At 33.3% G+C, this 6,377-nt stretch overlaps 1 pseudogene; it reads left to right on the plus strand.

The window, feature by feature from the left end:
* Positions 1-4,850: 4,850 nt before the first annotated feature.
* On the plus strand, positions 4,851-6,093 carry LOC123205458 (annotated as a pseudogene).
* Positions 6,094-6,377: the final 284 nt, after the last annotated feature.

A 6,377-nucleotide genomic window follows, 5' to 3' on the forward strand; every position in this document is an offset into this window, starting at 1 on the left:
TACATATCATATGTTAAAACTATTTGTTGTCAGCTTAGTGCGACACATAGGTGTATATTGTAGATATGCATACTAGACAAACTTACTAAAAGGATTTTATATCGTTGTTTGCTCTAGTGTCTATTGAATAAATTCTTTTAGAAAATGGAGGTATATATGGTCCTTCGACTTAAGGTCATCAAATTGTCTTGTGTAAAGATCAGTATGGTTTGACAACAATTCAACATAGTTCTTATAAAAGATAGCCAAAATGATAGTGATTAGTCATATCATATTCGAGAGTCATGTATGAGTGTCTTTGATATGCCAAAATGATATTAGTATAAAGGAGTTTTTTACTCAGAAGTGTCAATAAAAAATTTATCACTTCTGAGCAAAAAAGCAAATATCTCAGATATGCCAAATTGATGGATATCTAAAACTAATAAAATATGTTATTATAACAGGTTACATCATTCAATCCAATATTGTATGGATGTTGATACAACCATCACTTTATATAGATCGAGGTACTGAGAAGTAAATACTAAATCTATACCTCAACCTCAAAGAATTATTGAATGATGAAAGGATCAAATTGTATGAGTAACCATATTACTAAAAGGTTAATAGTCAATCTATGACACTTCATTATTCAAGTGGCTATGATGCCTTGCTATAAAAAAATCTTAGTCTATGTTCAATAGCTATCAGGTTAAGAGATTGACATGAATTCACCCACTATCAACCTAACAGAAAGCCTATGAGTTACACACAAAAAAGATTAACTAAACTCTAAAGGAATAAGATTATTTGATATGAATCTAATCTAGTATCTGGATAGACAATTTCAAGTCTCAAGATGTCTTTAGACTCAAAGTGAAATTTATCACACCTAGGAACCAAAATGTAATAATCTTGAAAGGTTTGAGTATAACTAAAATTGTGGAAGTTGGAAATTATCCAAATGGAAATATTAGGCAATGTACAATCATGCATGGATCATGTATGAACGTGCATGATCCTTTGATAAAGATTATTAATTATCCTTATCCATCGTGAAATCCAGATACATAATAAATTATACAGGATAAAGATAAAGATGATACATAATTGTGAATCTTAATGAACGATCATGCATGGTCTATATATAAAGAGGCACAAATTCATAATTTCATAACTTTGCACCATGCATATAGAGTGCAACCTTCACCTCTGAAAGGCTTATCCATGCATAAGTAACCTAACAATATGTGTGTGCATGTTTGAGCACCTTGGAGTTCATACTTTATGTGGATATTGATGTATGACCCAACGAAGTGATTACAACCAAGATTTGTGATTGTCAAAATAAAGGTGTTGTCAACATAGGTATGCTTCTTGAATCTTCTTTTAGTTGTAATGCATATTATATGATAATTGTCCATGAATGGATACTATGTGTTTATGGTTCTTGTGTGTGTTTGATTATGTTTTTCTAAAAATTTTAAATACAACTTTTAATGCATTTTGAGCACCTTAAAGCATAAGGATGCATAATGATGTGTATGAGGAGAACACGATCATGATAAGCTGGATTAGGATTAACAAACGTTAGAAGACTGTTAGTTAATGTAAGAATGCATGATTATGACTTAAGGAAGTGTACACCCCTGCATAGCCATCATAGTGAAAGGTTGTGCAAGGTTAGTCACAATCATACTTGAGAGTCATTTTACCATTTTACCCCTATGTTGTGCACTAGAATGGGGAAGAGATAAAAAACCTTATTAGAAGGATACTAAGGCGAATGACAAATAAAATGTGTTTGACTATATAGAAGATGACATTGAAATTGAATAAAGTAGATTTGGATTAAATTAAGAGAAGTTAAGAAAAATAAGAAAGGATGATGTACATCAAAATAGCCACTAATAGTGTGTAATGTGATATTAAATAAGTGAAAGCATTTAGGTTGTAGCTAGATACCCATGATATGTTTTTTTTTTTTTTTTGTATCAAAGAACTCCACCGGAATTGAATTGCCTATTCGAGATTGAACCAATCATACTAAGTAAATAAAACCTTAGGTTTAGTGACTAGCTTTACAACCACTGAGTTTAGTAAGTCAAGAGTTTGATCTTGAAATATCGTCAGAGGAGACTTAAACCCATGCCTTCTTATTTGCTTTAGATATTCTATACCAAGGTGCATAGTGATTCACTTACATTGTGTTCATGGAAAAACATAACTACACTATATTATTCCTCAGATGATCAATAAGATTTTTCATATACGTATATATGGTAACGGTCATCTGAGGATGAACTTTAGTTAGTAGTCTTGTAACTATGCATTCATAGAAAAGGAATGAGTGTAACTAGATTTCTTATGTGACCAAGGTGGCAAACTACGACATTGTGTTATGTGCACCACTTGTGGCAATCATCAAACATGTCATTCAAATATGCTTTAATATGGCATCCAAGATGCTCAAGACCAAGAGTTAGGTATCCAATCGATAACGTAAGCTTAAAACTAGTCATCTAGGATGGTAGTGCCTATAGAGATAGGACATACGTAATGTCATATATTAGTTGGATGGGTATTTAGGATGTTGAAAAACATCGAAGAGTAGACAACAAATACTTATAAGAGTTTAGTTTTATCTCAAAATGCTAGTTGATTTATACTAATATTGAAGTGGCCCAATAGTTTAGCTACTTACTAAGTGTTGCAATGCTAATGCTTCCTTGTGTGGTTTTATAGACAGGCAAGTTCAGTAGCAAGGGCATGCAGGGGAGCTAACGGGTCAGCTCAAGTAGTGCTTGCATGAACAGGGCCTTTAGTCACATGTTTCATTCTATATTGTTGGTTTCATATATTTATTTTTCAATTTTTGAATTTATCTATTTTAGTTGCAGACTAATATTGTTAGATTCATATATGCACATTTTAGTTTTATGGATTTTTTGTGACGTGTTGGATTGATGTTTGACATATGATTTTTATGAGTACTGGGATTTTATGGTAAACACTTTTTTGCACTCCAATTAAGAAGTGTTTATCATGTTGTTATGAATATATTTTGTTGTCTATATGTATGACAAGAAAAGTTTAAGTCAATATGTTTCTTTGGTCTATATTTCCCTTGAAACACACATTTAGAGAAGTGTTGCGGTCTTTTTTTCCTCTAAAGAAGATAAATTGAGCAATGAAAAGATAGATATATTTGGAAAGAAAAATTTTGTAACAGAATGTAATCATCATTTTTCCAGAATAAATAAACTGATTTAATGAAGACATATAAAATTGGAAAGAAATCTTTTGTGAAGAATGTAATTAATAAAGACAATCCTATATTTGGAAAGAAAATTTTTGTTTTAGAATGTAATTATATTTTTTTCTAAAATATATGAATTGCTTTAACGAAAGCATACATATATTATGGAAAAACATTTTATATATTTTTTTAAAATATATAAAAAAATATTGTTTTCCATAAAAATAATATTTTTCCAAAAAAATTACAGAATTGATTTAATGAACGGATACATATGTTTGAAAATGAAAATTTTGTGAACTGATTTCATAAAAGGCCAAATGACTATTTCCCACCCAAGGTTTGATGTTTTCTCAAGTTTCTACCCTTTAACTATAGAAACACCAAACACCCACCCATGACCGGTTAGATTTAACAAAACCCTAACCCCTAAAAATTTAATCTCATTTCTCCCCCCTAAAAGTTTAAAAACTAACATTTTTTCCCTAAGCTAAGTTTGAAAAGATCGCATTTCCCCCCCTAGGGTTTATTTCCGAACCTTTTCACTTTCTCCAGCGCCATCGTCGGCTGTCTTCCCCTCCCGACGGTTTCTCTTCCACCGACGGCCCCCCTCAACTCCACCCCAATACATCCGACGCAGAGAGAAGTTGTCTGGGAAGAGAAATCGTCTTCCCAGAGGACAACGAGTCGTCTTGTCTTCGTCTGGGAAGACGATCGTCTTCCCAGACAACGACGACTGGGAAGACGAAGACTTCGTCTTTCCCAACGAAGTTCTTCATCTTCCACGGCTTCTCCGACTTCGATCGGGCTTCCAAATAGGAGAAAAGAGATCGTCGGAAGGAGAGGATGCTTCGAGAGGGAGAGGTCGTCAGCAATGGAGCCGGAGATGTCGTCGGAGATTTCAAAACGAAACCCTAGGGTGAAATTGTGATTTTTTAAACTTAGGCTGGGAGAAAATTTTAGTTTTTAAAGTTTAGGGGGGCACAATTAGATTCTATTTTAGTTTATTTTTAATATTATAGAGAAAATGACGATTTTACCCTTACCACCTTTAAGGTTTTGTTAAATCTAACCGACCATGGGTGGGTGTTTGGTGTTTCCATAGTTAAAGGGTGAAAACTTGGGAGAGCATCAAACCTTGGGTGGGAAATAGTCATTTGGCCTTCATAAAAATATAGATAATTTTTTGAAGAAAAACATTTGCAAAAGAATGCAATTATCCTTTTTTCAATATATATATATATATATATATATATATATATATATATAGATTTAACAAATAAATGCAAAAATTAAGAAAAACAAATCAACTAAAACTTTAATTTTCTTACATGCGAATGAGCACAATTGAAGATATTTTCGTTTAAAGAGTTGTTTGATAAATATATTTAACTATATTTTATATTATTTATATAATTCTAATTTAGTAAGATGTAAATAGAAAAGGAATATATTCTTCTAGGGCGTTACCGTTGATCGGCGCGTAAGAGAATGCCGAATCACTGTCCTACCACCTGTCAAAGAATTTTACTGTATAACAACTCCTTATTTTATATATTTTACAACTGTCTTATAACTTTATTCATTTTAAAACTCAATGGAGCAATAATTGAAAATTATTGAACTAATGGGAGAAGTTAAGACTAAGAATAAAGCAAAGTTGGTAATTAAAAGCTTCCAAAACAGCCCGTCCACGTTTCTCTGTCACAACAAAGACGCCTCCAAATCCGCATACAAAGCAACCTAGAACAATCAAAACAAGCCATCCAACGGATTTGATCGTTCTTCACAAACCCCTTCTCTTCTCACTAAAAAAATCCCAGAAAAAGATTCCATTCTTTCCCAATTCCTTTATTATTTCTTTATCTGGGTCCATGGCGGAATCAGATAATGACCTTGCAATATCAAGTAAACGCTTTGATCGATCCTTTACCTTGCAACCCACCGTTGATTCTAACTCTAATCTCAATTATGCATCTCTTAATCGAGCTCTTTCCATCAACAAGTTGTACAACTCTATAGGATCTGTTTTCTCAGCTGGCAATTCTATCAAAGGTAAGGTCAAGCAACTCTGCAGTTTATTTGACTCTAAGAAACCCCAAAAACTTACAAATTTGATCGAAGCTGAAACTAAAAAATATTAAATCTTTAAAACAAACGAAATCACTGTGTTATAATGATGAATCTTTTATTAGATTACCGGGTACCCAAGATCGAATTGTTGTTTATTTGACGAGTTTGAGAGGAATTAGAAGAACTTAGAGGATTGTTACGCGGTTAGGACTATATTTAGAGGGTTTTAGTGTTTGGGTTGATGAGAGAGATGTTTCTATGGATTCGGCCTATAAGAAGGAGTTACAGAGTGTATTTGGAGGGAAGAAAGTGGGCTTGCCGCAGGTTTTTATAAGGGAAAGTATATTGGTGGAGCTGATGTCTTAAAGAGTATGTTTGAAACTGGTGAATTGGCTAGGTTCTTGAAGGGTTTCCGAGACAACAACCGGCACTTGTTTGTGGGAGTTGTGGGGATTGTGAGGTTTGTGCCTTGTGGGAATTGCAATGGGAGTAGAAAGGTGTTTGATGAAGAGGAAGAGGTTCTTAAACGGTGTTTGGTATGTAATGAAAATGGCTTGATTAGGTGCCCCTATTTGCTGCTTATGAGAGTTGTCATTGCCATCACCATTGCACTTTACTGCTTGCTTGCATTTAGCTCTCTTGGTATAAATATGGATCCAAATGGTTCTTTGGATTCATCATGGGTGTTCTCTTTTGTGTTCACCTGTTTGGGAACGTTTGGTAATGTTTACTGTCTTGCAGATCAGCACCGTGAAAATAATGCTACTATTGCACTTTAAATTTACTGGGAGAGTATTTTTCTCCTGTATGGGATGTAAATATTTTAGTGTTCTGTTACTGTAATGGTGTTGCAAAAATAGCAAAAGATGTACTGTAATCAAACGGGTTTGTTTTTTGTGCCGAGGCTCTCTTGGTATAAAAGTTGAAAGCTCATCAGAATCTTATTTATGGGATTTGAGCTTAAACTTTATTGGATACATTGCTTCTTTTTGCATATACGGCCATATTGTAAATTAAGCATCTTAAACTATTATGTTTGCTATTTATAGCCAAAGATTGAAAA

Source organism: Mangifera indica, unplaced genomic scaffold, assembly GCF_011075055.1.
Source record: "Mangifera indica cultivar Alphonso unplaced genomic scaffold, CATAS_Mindica_2.1 Un_0006, whole genome shotgun sequence".
NCBI classification, from domain to species: domain Eukaryota; kingdom Viridiplantae; phylum Streptophyta; class Magnoliopsida; order Sapindales; family Anacardiaceae; genus Mangifera; species Mangifera indica.